The sequence below is a fragment of the Scyliorhinus canicula genome, chromosome 7, assembly GCF_902713615.1.
Source record: "Scyliorhinus canicula chromosome 7, sScyCan1.1, whole genome shotgun sequence".
Classification (NCBI taxonomy): domain Eukaryota; kingdom Metazoa; phylum Chordata; class Chondrichthyes; order Carcharhiniformes; family Scyliorhinidae; genus Scyliorhinus; species Scyliorhinus canicula.
In genome coordinates, this window is record NC_052152.1 from 110,165,332 (window position 1) to 110,178,986 (window position 13,655).

Genomic DNA, 13,655 nt, shown 5'->3' on the forward strand with positions numbered 1-13,655 from the left:
AAAAAACTGACAGACAGCCCAGTTTCACCCATTCTCTGACATCACTGCAGTAATAAACACCCATTTCTTAAAGGTACTCTCACTACAGATATTTATATACACACCCATTTATAAACACCCATTTCTTAAAGGTACTCTCACATGACACTACGCACAGATAGTGACCCAAGCTGGGAATTGAACCTGGGACCCTGGAGCTGTAAAGCAACCACTATGCTACTGTGCTGCCCGGGTTGTTTGATGAGGAAAGTTTGAGCCGGTTGGGCCTACACTCATTGTAGTTTAAAGAATAAATTATTGAAACATGTAAGATTCTGAGGGAGCTTGACAGGGTAGATACTGAGAGGATGTTTTCTCTCGTGGGATCCTGGAGGTTTAAAGATAAGAGCAGGATTCTCCATCCCTGAGACTAAGTGTTGACACCGGCGTAGGATTTGTGGATTTTCTGACCGATTCAGCGACTGTTAAGGGGCTAGCACTGGTGCCACATGGAACACAATTGATTCCAATGAGAAATGGTGCCAGATTCGCCGAATTTGTGATTGAAACTCAGGAGGCTAACAAACTGCAGCCACATATAAACACCACTACCCACACACACCATCCCAGTCAACAAAATAGCACTGGTTGCGTTGGAGCGCACCCATACGGCTGATGGGTCGGCTGGGGCCAGAGGGCACCTAGGGAGGTGGCCTAGGGGACACCAATATGACCCATGGCCCTATGTTCATAGTGGGCAGTCAGCGGCGTGCCCAGCTGCATGGCTGCCTTGAAGGTTGTGGCAATGGTGTTTTGTGCCTATTCATCCCTACCCCACAGCCCACCTCCTGGCTACCCCCGGCCCTGGCAGAAGCACCCTGGCCAGCAGCACAATTGTCAGCAGACTATGGTGACTGTTTCTCCTTCAGCAACCACTGCGGCTGTTTCACGATTTTGAAAAACACAAGTGAACCTCGCCAATGGGAATTCGGCACATTCGAAGTGGACAATCGCGGAGGCCCCGGAGAATACTCCCATTTCATCTGGAGGTGAGGAGGAATTTATTTTCCCGGAGAGTCTTTAGTCTTTGGAATACTCTTCCCAAGAGAGCAGTAAATAAATATAAACCCAGAGTACATTAGGCTGCTCTCCCTTTTGGGAGAAAGCTGACTGGTGGCGATTTAACCTGAGTGTCACCACACCTCAGGCGAGGGGCTAGGTTGAGAAGGTGGGGCCTTCATCAATAACCTCTGCCAGTTGGACCTGTGCTGTTGGCGATGCTCTGCATCACAATCCAGACGTTCAGCCAATTGAGCTAATCAACCCCTTGAATATATTCAAGGCCAAGTTGGAGATTTTTGATTGAATAGGGAGTCAAGAGTGTTATGTTCTGTGTTATGGCCGTGTCAAAGTTGCACACAGAACATCTAGTTCTCTGACTAGTAAGATGGTTTATTAACAAAATTAACACATGGAAAGATAACTAATGAATTATAATACAAACAGTAACAAATAAGTGGAATCTCCTGGACCTACTTCTAATGCAACTCTCCTCTAGTACGATTTACGACCAACTGCCCATTCTGTGGAGCCCAGGTGGATCTCTGTTCCCATCTGCTAGTTGAAGGTTGTATTTCTAACCGTATGCGTGTCATCACATCTTCCTTCCTTTGGAAATGTGAGTGTTCAACAAATATAATGGTACCCTGCAAAATATGATATGCATAACAATTTAAAACACGTCATATATACAAATGTAACTGTGCTTTACTAAACAAAATATGCACAACAATTTTGAATGTGTCCCTTGTACACAGTTCATTACACGTTCAGTCTTTCAGGTGAACAACATCTTCTTGTTGGTCTCCTGAACCTTGACCGAACACGTGATCTTGTTCCATCTTTCGAAAGACTGGTTTTCTGGGCTGTTCTTTGAGTCACCGACACTTTCAGCTTGTTTTTAATAAATTTAGAGCAACCAATTCATTTTTTCCAATTAAGGGGCAATTTAGCGTGGCCAATCCACCTACCCTGCACATCTTTTGGGTTGTGGGGGCGAAACCCACACAAACACGGAGAGAATGTACAAATTCCACACGGACAGTGACCCAGAGTCGGGATCGAACCTGGGACCTCGGCGCTGTGAGGCAACCGTGCTAACACCTTGTGCCACTGTGCTGCCCTCTCTTTCAGCTTTTTGAAGTGATGCTTCCTACTCCATGTGTGTTCTTGTTCATTCGCCTTATTTCCGATGCTTGTGTCTTCACTGTCGCAGTTGCTACCCGGTCGATCCCTGTGTCCTCGACTCTTCTCTTACCCTTCCTTCTCTTTTTTAGAATCAGCTCTGTCCTTCTCCTTTTCTTCTTAGCTTTAGCGGCATCATCCGTGAAGTTGGTGCGGTTCACACTCACATCTGCCTGCGCCACTAGAGTACCATCCTTGCTATTGGTCGCAAGCCAAGGGATTAGCTGTTTCTGGATCTCTTGCTGCAATGGCTATCATTTTTTTTTTTGTTTTTATTAAAGCTTTTTTCAAACAGAATTTTTACATAACCAATAACAGAAAAGCAAAAGGAAAATATTTAACAAAGCTAGGTGGCTGTTATCATTATACAAAAAGAGAATATACATTAAATGAACAGTTTCCCATCTAAGCCCCCCCCCCCTCCCCCGCCCCCCAGATTGCTGCTGCTGCTGACATTTTAACGCTCTCCTAGAAAGTCAAGGAACAGTTCCACCACCAGGAGAACCCCAGCAAGGACCCTCTTAAGGCAAACTTTCTTTTCTCGTGACCGAGAAACCCAGCCATGTCACTAACCCAGGTCTCCACGCTCGGGGGCTTCGAGTCCCTCCACATTAACAAGATCCGTCTCCGGGCTACTAGGGAGGCAAAGGCCAACACTTCGGCCTCTTTCGCTTCCTGCACTCCCGGATCCTCTGACACCCCAAATATCGCGATTGTTGGACTCGGCTTCACCCCCATGTCCAAAATCCTGGACATAGCCCACGCAAAGCCCTGCCAGAATTCTTTAAGCTCCGGGCATGCCCAGAACATATGGACATGGTTCGCTGGACTCCCTGAACATCTCACACAGCTGTCCTCCACCCCAAAGAACTTGCTCATTCTCGCCATCGTCATGTGTGCCCGATGCACCACCTTAAACTGAATTAAGCTGAGCCTGGCACATGATGAGGAATTTTCCCTGCCCAGGGCATCAGCCCACAGGCCCTTATCCAACTCCTCACCCAGATCCTCCTCCCACTTGCCCTTCAGTTCCTCCATTGGGGCTTCCTCCGCCTCCTGCAGTTCTTGGTAGATGTCAGACACCTTCCTGTCCCCTACCCAGATGCCAGACACCACCCTGTCCTGTATCCTCTAAGGGGGTAGCAACGGAAATGTCCCCACCTGTTTTTTGAGAAAGTCGCGGACCTGGAGGTATCTGAAGGCGTTTCCCGGGGACAGGCTGAATTTCTCCTCCAGCGCCTACAAGCTAGGGAAAGTCCCATCTATGAACAGGTCCCCCATCCTTCTAATGCCTGCCCTGCGCCAGCTTTGAAATCCCCCGTCTATCTTGCCCGGAACAAATCTATGATTGTTCCGTATCGGGGTCCAAACTGAGGTCCCTCCTCCTTTCTGTGCCTTCTCCACTGACCCCAGACCCTCAGTACCACCGTCACCACCGGGCTTGTGGTGTATCGTGCCGGCGAGAACGGCAGCGGTGCTGTTACCAGTACCCCTAGGCTGGTGCCTTTGCATGGCGCCGCCTCTAGCTGCCCCCACGCCAACCCCTCCTCCATTACCCATTTCCTAATCATGGCTACATTAGCCGCCCAGTAGTAGCTACAGAAGACCGGAAGCGCCAATTCCCCCCCCCCCCCCCCCCCCCCCCCCCCCAACAGGGCTCCAAAAGCAGTCTTTTAACTCGTGGGGTCTTGTTGGCCCACACAAATCCCGTGATAATCCTGTTCACTCGCTTGAAGAAGGATTTGGGGATGAAGATGGGAAGGCACTGGAAAACAAACAGGAATCTGGCGAGGACTGTCATTTTCACGGTCTGCACCCATCCCGCCAGGGAAAGCGGGAGCATGTCCCACCTTTTAAAGTCTCCCTCCATCTGCTCTACAAGCCGAGACAGATTGAGCCTGTGTGGGGCATCCCAGTTCCTTGACACCTGTATACCTCGGTAACGAAAGCTCCTCTCCACCATCTTGAGCAGGAGCTCTCCCAGTCTCTCCTCCTCACCCCTAGCGTGGATTACAAACAGCTCACTTTTCCCCACGCTCAACTTGTACCCCGAGAAGCTCCCAAAGTCCGTTAGGATCCGCCTGACCTCTCCCATCCCCTCTAGCGGGTCCGAAATATACAATAGCAGGTGTTCTGTGTAGAGCGAAACCCGGTGTTCCTCCCACCCCACCCCCCCCCCCCCTCCCCCGGCTCTAGCCCCCTCCAGTTCCTTGAAGCCCTCAGCGCTATGGCCAACGGCTCAATTGTGAGGGCAAATAGTAGCAGGGATAGGGGGCACCCCACCTCGTCGCTCGGTGCAGCCTAAAATACTCCGACCTCAGCCGGTTCGTGGATACACTTGCTATGGGGTCTGATACAGTAGCTTGATCCACCCTATGAATCCCTCACCGAATCCAAACTTACCTAACGCTTCCCACAGGTACTCCCATTCCATCCGGTCAGAAGCTTTCTCTGCATCCATTGCAGCCGCTATTTCTGCGTCCCCTCCTTCTGAGGGCATCATAATGGTATTCAGGAGCCTCCTCACATTTGTGTTCAATTACCTTCCCTTGATGAAACCCGTCTGATCCTCATCAATCACTCCCGGGACACAGTCCTCTATTCTAGTAGCCAAACCTTTAGCCAGCAATTTGGCATCCACGTTCAGGAGCGATAGCGGCCTGTAGGACCCACATTGAAGCAGATCCTTCTCCCTCTTCAGGATGAATGATATCGAAGCCTGCGACGCCGTCGGGGGGAGGGTTCCTCTCTCCTTCGCCTCGTTAAAGATTCTTTGCAGGAGTGGGCTCAGCAGCTCCGAGAACTTCATGTAGAATTCTACAGGGAAGCCGTCCGGTCCAGCGGCCTTGCCCAATTGCATACTATCCAGGCCCTTAACTATCTCCTCCAACTCAATCGGGGCCCCCAGTCCCTCCACCAGATCCTTGTCCAACCTTGGGAACCTCAATTGATCCATAAATTGCTTCATCCCTTCCCCTCCCACCGGGGGCTCTGACTCGGACAGTTTACAATAAAACTCCTTGAAGACTTTGTTGATCTTCTCTGGGCCCAAGACCGTGTTACCTGCCTTATCTCTAACTCCCCCAATTACCCTGGTCGCCCCTCTCCTGTGAAGGTGGTGCGCCAGCATCTTACTTGCTTTCTCCCCATACTCGTAGATTGCCCCTTTCACCTTCCTCAGCTGTGCCTCCGCCTTCCAGTGGTCAGCAGATCAAACTCCGCCTGCCGTCTCCGGCACTCCTTTAGCAGCCCCTCCTCGGAGGTCTCCGCATACTTACTGTCTACTCTGAGTATCTCTCCCACTCTCCCTCTTCTCTCTGTGGGACCTAATAGAAATTAACTCCCCTCTGACAACTGCCTTCATAGCCTCCTAGACTGTTGTTGCTGTTACCTCCCCTGTATTGTTTGTTGTCACATAGTTTTGGATGTTCCTCCTTATCCGCCCACACACCTCTTCATAGCAGTCCCACATCCAGTCTCCAGAGAGGGCGCTGCCCTCCCTCTGCCCCTAGTCGCAAGTCCACCCAGTGCGGGGCATGGTCTGAGACCGCAATGGCCGAATACTCAACCCCCTCCGCCCTCGGGATTAACGCCCGGCTCAACACAAAAAAGTCCATCCAAGAGTGCATACACTTTGTGAACGTGGGAGAACAAAGAGAACTCCTTCGCCCTTGGCTGCACAAATCTCCATGGGTCCACACCCCCCCATCTAATCCATGAACTCCCTCAGGGCCCTGGCGGCCGCCGGTCTTTTTCCCGACCTGGACTTAGACCGGTCTAGCCCCGGATCCAAGACCGTATTAAAGTCCCCCTCCCCCCCCATGATCAAATTACTTGACTCCAAGTCCGGGATGAATTCTACGTCGTCCCAGTTCGGGGCATAGAAGTTCACTAACACCACCCAGACCCCGTGAAGCTTATCACTCACCATAATGTACCTGCCCCCCCCTTGTCCGCCACAATACTCCCAGCCTTGAATGCCACCCATTTGCTAACCAGAATTGCCACCCCACTGGTCTTCGAATCAAGCCCCGAATGGAACACCTGGCCCACCCATCCCCTGCTCAGCCTCGTTTGGTCAGCGAGTTTTAAATGCATCTCCTGTATCATGGCCACGTCCGCCTTTCATCCCTTTAAGTGCGAGAACACGCGGGCCCTCTTGACCGACCCATTCAGACCCCTCACATTCAATGTGATCAGCCTGGACGGGGGGTTGACCCCCCACCCCCCCTGTCGACTCGCCACCTCCTTTTTCATCCAGCCACGTGCCTGTGCCTCCCGCTCGGAATTGCTGCAATAATTGCTGTCTCTGGATCATCTGCTGTCAAAGCTGTTTCTGGCTCTGATTCTGGAGCCTTTGCTGGATTGAGGAGTTTTGGTTGATTCATGGTGCTCGCGTTCAAACTTTGTGCTGCATGCCTATCAACTGGTGAGGCATCCAATGTCGGCATACTTTTGGACGGTTTCACTGTTCCGACTTCAGGAAAAATCTGCAAATACTTATATTCCGGTTTCTTAGCTGAATTAATGTTTTCAACATTCGGCATTACGGGCGGAATTCTCCGTTCCCGCGTGGCATTGGGAAGGCCATCGTGAACTCGGCCGAGTTTCACGACGGCCTCGGAGGCTGCTCCTCGCACCCTATTCACCCCCCCCCCCCCCCCCCCCCCCCCAGGGGGCTAGGAGCAGCGCTCCATAAATCTCGGCCGGCGGGCATTGATGCTTGCGTCAAGGCGGCGCGCCGAGAATGACGCGACGGCGGCACCTAAGTGACGTCAGCCGCGCATGCGCAGGTTGGCCGGCTCCAACCCATGCTGGCGCGGTTGCCATCTTCCCCTCCGCTGCCCTGCAACACATGGCGGCTTGATCTTGCGGGGCGGCGGAGGGGAAAGAGTGCGTCTCTTGGAGACGCCGGCCCGATGATCAGTGGGCACCGATCGCGGGCCAGTCCCCTCCCGAGCACGGCCGTGGTGCTCACTCCCCTCTCCACCCCCCACAAGCCACAAATGAACCTTTGGCGCCATGTTCAGGACGGCAGCGACCAGGTGTGGTTGCCGCCGGCGTGAACAGGTCGGGAACGTCAGGCGGCTCGGCCCATCCGGGCCGGAGAATCACCGGTCGCCGTGATTGGCCTCATCACTGGCCTCAAGTAATTCAGAATTCACTGCAGGAACTATTCCGTGGGCATAGGATAAATTGTTGCACTTCTCTGGAGCCAATTTCTCCAAAAGGGGGTTATTTCTTCAGTTACCAGTTGGCGGTTCGCAGTTTATTTGCTCTCAGCCAATTTGCCTGCTGTTGCAATCTCGCTTTCAACCTCGGCACTGATGCCAAATAAACTAAATAAACCTTCATGGTATTCCTCTTCTGGCTCATCATCTGCTTATTCACTTTCCTCATCGTAACCATCATCATCGTAATCATCATCATCGTAATAATCATCATAATTATCATCATAATCATCATCTGCAATAGCTTCTCCTGTGAAGTATAACACTGCTCATGGAATTATGTGTTCCTGCAAGAAGTGACCAATTTCAAAGTCAGCATCAAGTCTTGCCCCAGAAACTACATCCAGTTCCCCATCCTCTGGAACTGCAGGAGGACTAAAAGAGTTGAAGAAAGAGTCATTTGGTACAGTTTTCATAACTGTTCTACCAGTGCGCTGACCCTTATGCTTCTGCTTCATTTTAATGGTCTTTATTGTGACGCTTTTTTCCCTTCCTTCCAGTCGATCTGGCATCCTGTGCATCCTATAATTTCTGGTTCATCAAAGATGAAAAAATCTGACTCATCAGGCAGCGGCTCCATCCTGTATGTTTTTGTCAATGCTTCATTTGTGAAATACTCATTTGGCTCAAACTTAAACTCCAGAGCAAAACTCATTGCCTGCCCTGCACCTGAAAATTTCACCTCTAAGTGTTGTAAATGCATTAGGATGGGCTCAAGATGTCCTATATGATGTCACTGAGCAAATCCACATTCTTGTAGAGTGATAACCAGAATTCTAGAATTCCTATTGGCTCCTCCATCTCTTCATCTGGTTTATCTTCCTCCACCTTGACTTCTCTTTTTATCTCATTGGATAACTGCTTCACTTCATCTCGTTGTCATTTGCAATCCTCCTTTGGCGTAGTGCTGTCTGGAATGTACAGCTACTCAACTAGGTTCAGTGCCTCACACGCTTCCACTCCTATAATGAACCTCCTTTTCGGCTCTATGATGGAATATGTTATGGTGTGACTTCTGTTATGTACCCATGCTTCGAGCTCGCATGCGCCTAACGTCGTAATCTCCTTCCAATTGCTGTCCCTCAGTAGTCTTGATGACTGTCGGTTTGACTCTTGGCCTGTTCAGATCTGACAAACTGATGAGGTTGGCCATCTCTCCCGTGTCGAGCTTGCATTTAATTAAATTGCAATTAATCATCAATAGATTTGTCCATCTTTCTTCCATGGTGTTAGGATCACTATCACTACTGCTTCAACCAGTAAGTTAGACTTCTTCACTGTGCATGGTCAGACTCATCATGTCCTCCATCAAAATCATATCCACGGAAAACAGGTCTTCGATGCACATCTTATCAATCATGGTAACTGATCCTGTTTGGTCCCCAGTTAGACGTAAAAATCACTGCCTCGCAAAATTATGTATTCTGCTACACTTGGAACACCTTCCCAAATGCTGTATATTGTCGTGGCCCATGTCGAGTGGCGTATCGTTGGCACAAAATGGCGGAGCCAGTTGGCCATTTAAAGTGGCCACCTGCACTAGGACGACGTTTCTTATTGGAATGCGTGGCTAAGCTTATGGCGCTGGCATCTTCCACATTAGCTCCAAAATGTTTCAGGTTGAGCATAATAGTCTGCTGCGCAGCTAGCTCGCTTGCATGACTAATCTTACAACACCAGGTTAAAGTCCAACAGGTTTGATTCAAACACGAGCTTTCGGAGCGCAGCTCCTTCCTCAGGTGAACTGCAATAATTCAAAGATTCACCTGAGGAAGGAGCTGCGCTCTGAAAGCTTGTGTTTGAATCAAACCTGTTGGACTTTAACCTGGTGTTGTAAGACTTCTTACTGTGCTCACCCCAGTCCAACGCCGGCATCTCCACATCATGACTAATCTTGATAGCGTTTTCCAATTTAAGCTCTTCTTCCCTGAATAGCCTCTTGCGTACCTTATCATTTGATATCCCAAACACAATCTGATCGCGGATCATCAACAACTTTACCGTACTGAAATTGCACAACTGCACCTTCAACCTCAAGCCAGTTGGAAAACTATCAAAAGATTCACCTGCTTCTGAGTATGCGTGCAAAACGCTTGAACGTTTCATTTTTTGGGGGAGAGCAATTATTTAATCAAAGGTTTTGCTTTCTGCTTCTCTGTCAAATGCAAAGATATTATATATTTTGATGACTTGAGGACCTGCTACCATGAGCAGCAACGCAATACGCCTCTCGTCAAGCTGTGCCTGCAGGCCAAGGGCTGCAACATAGAATTTCAATTGTTGCTTAAAAACACGCCAATTCTTGTCTACATGACTGGTGATGTGAAACTGGTGAAGTCCCTTTAGACCTTCCATCTTTAACTTAATCGTCTTTCTGTGCATCGGGTTTCAGTTGCCAGTTGTTTACCAGGAAGAATATTTTCTTTTCTTTCTTCAGTCTGTTTCGTCCCGTCTTCTTCGTATTGTTCTACACTCTTGGAACCATGTTATATTCTATGTTGTGGCTGTGGTAAAGATACACACAGAACATCTAGTTCTTTCACTAGTAAGATAGTTTATTAACAAAATGAACACATGGAAAGTTAACTAACAAACTATAATACAAATGATAACGAATAAGTGAATTCTCCTGGAGCTACTTCGAGTGCCTCTAGTACGACTTACTACTACTGCCCATTCTGTGGTGTCCCCTAGTGGATCTTGTCCCCACCCGCTGGTCAGAGGTTGTATGTTTATAACTGTATGCATTATTATGCATGTGCATATCACCACAAAGGGTTTTGGGGACAGGAAGGAAAGTGGAGTTGAGGCCACAATCAGATTAGCCATGATCTTATTGAATGGCAGAATCAGCTTGAGGGGCCAAATGGCCTACTCTGCTCCTATTTCTTATGATCTTTTCATAAGGCGTTAAATACTTTTGGAACTTTGGACTTAGCATATTTGAGCAGAGTCAGAAATGGTGAGAAAACTGGACTTTGTTTGGCACAGGGCACAAATAGATACATTCTACTGCTTATCACAACTGTTTGATTTAACGCAACCCGCAGAGATAATTAAAATGACTGTCGGGGAGTCAAGCCTGTCCCAATTTTCCTGCCAGGATTCTGCAACATTGTGGTAGCGTGAATCTTGGCTGGGCCTAAAGCCTAATCTTGAGATACACACATTGCCAGAACCACAGAATAGGCCAAAGTATGTTTTTGGAAGGATCCCTTAGGGGACAGGAGGTGCTCTCTTGGGCCCCGCAAGGAATCTTGGGCCTCCCCAGGTCACATCTCTCCCCTTCTCTCTGACTAGTATCTGATTTGTGAACTGCCTGCATCCAGCACTTACTTACTTTATGCTAACTATTTCCTTCGGGTCACCAGTTGAGTGCAGTTTCTGCCCAGTCACCACTAACATCCATTGCCCTTGGCTTCAGGTTGGAGATAGATGTTAAAATATTAGCATGAGATCACAGGAGTTTAAACAGGCCAAACTTCATAACGACCAGTCCATGTTTGGGATTCTCTTGCCTCGACTGAACTTGTCCCAATCATGGCTCAAATAGCACTTCAATGCTGATTGAAGAATCAGCACTTGTCTGGAATTAGCTGCCTCTTCTGCCGGAGGCATGCTGGAAATAGTAAAATCATAATGGAACGCACAAGAGTAAATTTTCTCCTAAACTACAGCAGCCTGGTTAACTCTTGAAATATAAATAGTTTCTAACTCACAATATCACCTCAGTCCTTGCTCAGGGTGCGTGAAACAGGCATTCATGAGTGGACTGTGTATTTGAAGACTCGCGGAGCACTTTCTGACACTTTTCTCTTTATACTCTGGATTTTTTCTTGCAAGAGGAAAAGACAAAATATGGACAAGATTCTCTGGAAAAATTTCCAAGTGCTGTAGCGAGCGCGAGTTTTCCGGCGATTGGCCCAGCGAGGCCAGCAACACTATTCAACGTTAATTGGTCCCACCCCAAATGCCGGCTTGCCAGCTGATTCGCCGGGACCATGCTCGCCAGCACCCCGCTAGCAACTTCGAGTAGCACTTAAGCTGCATTTGCCAACCCCAGCCAGATCACAACAATGGTTCAAGAATACTGACCTGGGGAGGCTCCTGCACGCGGTGGAGGCCAGGAGGGATGTCCTGTTCCCCCGAGGGTCCTGGAAGGGGAGCCACAAGGCAGAAAGTGCTACCTGGGATGAGCAGTCAATCAGCTGGGGCAGTGAGACCTGGAGGACTGGCCTCGAGTAGGACAAAAGGCAACGACCTACACTGTGGCAGCACGCGTGAGTAGACACCAACCTCTCACTCCCCAACCCCCCAAAGGAGCATTCCCCCAGGTGACCCCCAACCCTCCCTCCCCCCTTCAGCACTCCCTCCATCCACCCCTTCAACCCTCCCTCCACACCATACCTCGGAGGAGAGCTCCGGGGCTGCAACTGTTATAATCGCGGCACAGCTTTAATCCCCACCCTCCACCAGCGCGGATACACACATCTCGGTGGGACATGTTAGTGGTCAGGCCTCTGGGCGCAGTCTGGTGAGCACTTCACTGCTGCTGATGCACATCTGGTGGAGGCAGGAAGCCCCAGGCGAGACAGCAGTCAGAGGTCTGCTGGATCCCTGACCCAGCTGGGTCCCAGCCTGATGCTGAACCTCTGGAACAGAGTTACCCGGGGCTGATGGGGATGATAGGGACCAACTTGAACGTTCAGAGGGATGTGTCAGCGTCACTCCAGCAGATCCATAGCCGATTGGAGGAGTCCCAGAGGCTGATGTTTCCCAGCGCAGGAGATGGCGCCGGCAATGAGTGGCACTGAGGCCAACACTGCTAGGGTGGCAACCGCACTGGACAGGATGACTGAGGCACTGCCGAGCATGGCCTGGTCACTGGCGGATGTATCCCAGTCACTGAGGAGCATGGCCGAGGGCATTGACACCATGGTGCGGACCATGGGGAACCACCAGAGCTGGCAGAGCCAGATGGCGCAGGGGAAGCTTGGGCCTGAGTCAGCTGCCCCTCCATCCCAAGGTGAACCCCAGGGCACTATGGGCACCGACCAGGAGGAGGAGGTGGTGAGTGCCAACCCAGGCCCATCGTATTGGGCGGTAAGGATGGCCACCAGCACTACCGAGTTCCAGTCCTCTGATGAGGCCGTGTCTCGGGTCAGCACTTCGGACAGGGCAGCACGACTGCGCATGTGCTGTCGGCAAGTGAGCCGGGGCCCTCCAGCCCCAGAGCCCCCAGGGGACACCTGTCAGGGGCATCAAAGTCTACAGGGCGAGGGACGTAGCTGGCTGCCTCCACTTCAGATGTGCATCCTGGGAAAACACCGAGACATAGTGGTAGAGCTAGGAGGGACAGGCACTTTGAGCATCATTGAGGGCACTAGGTTGGGGGAGGGGTTAGGTAGGCATTTGGTTGGGGGCCGGGGGTTTGGGGGCGGCACTATCAGAAATGGGGTATTGTACAGCACATTAAACAACCCGTTACACAAACATTGTAATGCTTCTGTCACTTTCTTCTGCAATGCGGGCTGATCCCCGAGCCCTTTGCCTGTCTCTCCCGGCAACCCACTTCCCCGTGGCACCCACCCACACTCCAGCCGTGGTCATGTCCTGGGAGCTTTACCCCATCACCTGGGTGTTCGGATGTTGGCTGCTGCGTGTGTGGTGTTGACTCTCACACAGTGTTCGGGCATCAAGGTGCGATCGGAATGCTAGGCAATGACTCCCACATGCTACATGGCCTGCCTACCCACGGGAACGCATATAATCACTTAACCAGGATTACCAATTTTCTATTAGCAATTGCCTCCAGCCGCGCAGCCAGAGGCCTCAGCAATCTGTGGGGGTTATGGGTGATCGGTGGGGAAGACGACCAGGGACAGGGGCTGCCCCCGGAATGGTGTTGGGATCCAAGGGTTAGCATGGTGGTGCCGTGAGCGATTTCCCCCCCCCCCCGGGTCTCCTCCCAAAGCGGCCCACCCCTGCGGAGTGTACCCCACCCCCGCCGAGCACTGGGGCGGCAAGTCCAGCACCCCCGGGCTCTTTGCCTGTGAGCAAAGATTGCTACTCACTCCTCGGCTCCCCACAGAAGCCCTTCCATCAGGTTCACGTTTTTAAAAAAAGAGTACTAATTGGCGCCAGCGTAAACACTTGCTCGAGAGGCCAGTTAACGACAGGAGGCCGTTGGATGACAGGTGG

At 50.7% G+C, this 13,655-nt stretch overlaps 1 protein-coding gene across 3 annotated transcripts in view; it reads left to right on the plus strand.

The window, feature by feature from the left end:
• LOC119969268 (5-hydroxytryptamine receptor 2A-like) overlaps positions 1–13,655 on the plus strand; it is a 694,558-nt gene that overhangs the window by 564,678 nt on the left and 116,225 nt on the right. The gene's annotated exons all lie outside the window — the stretch shown is intronic.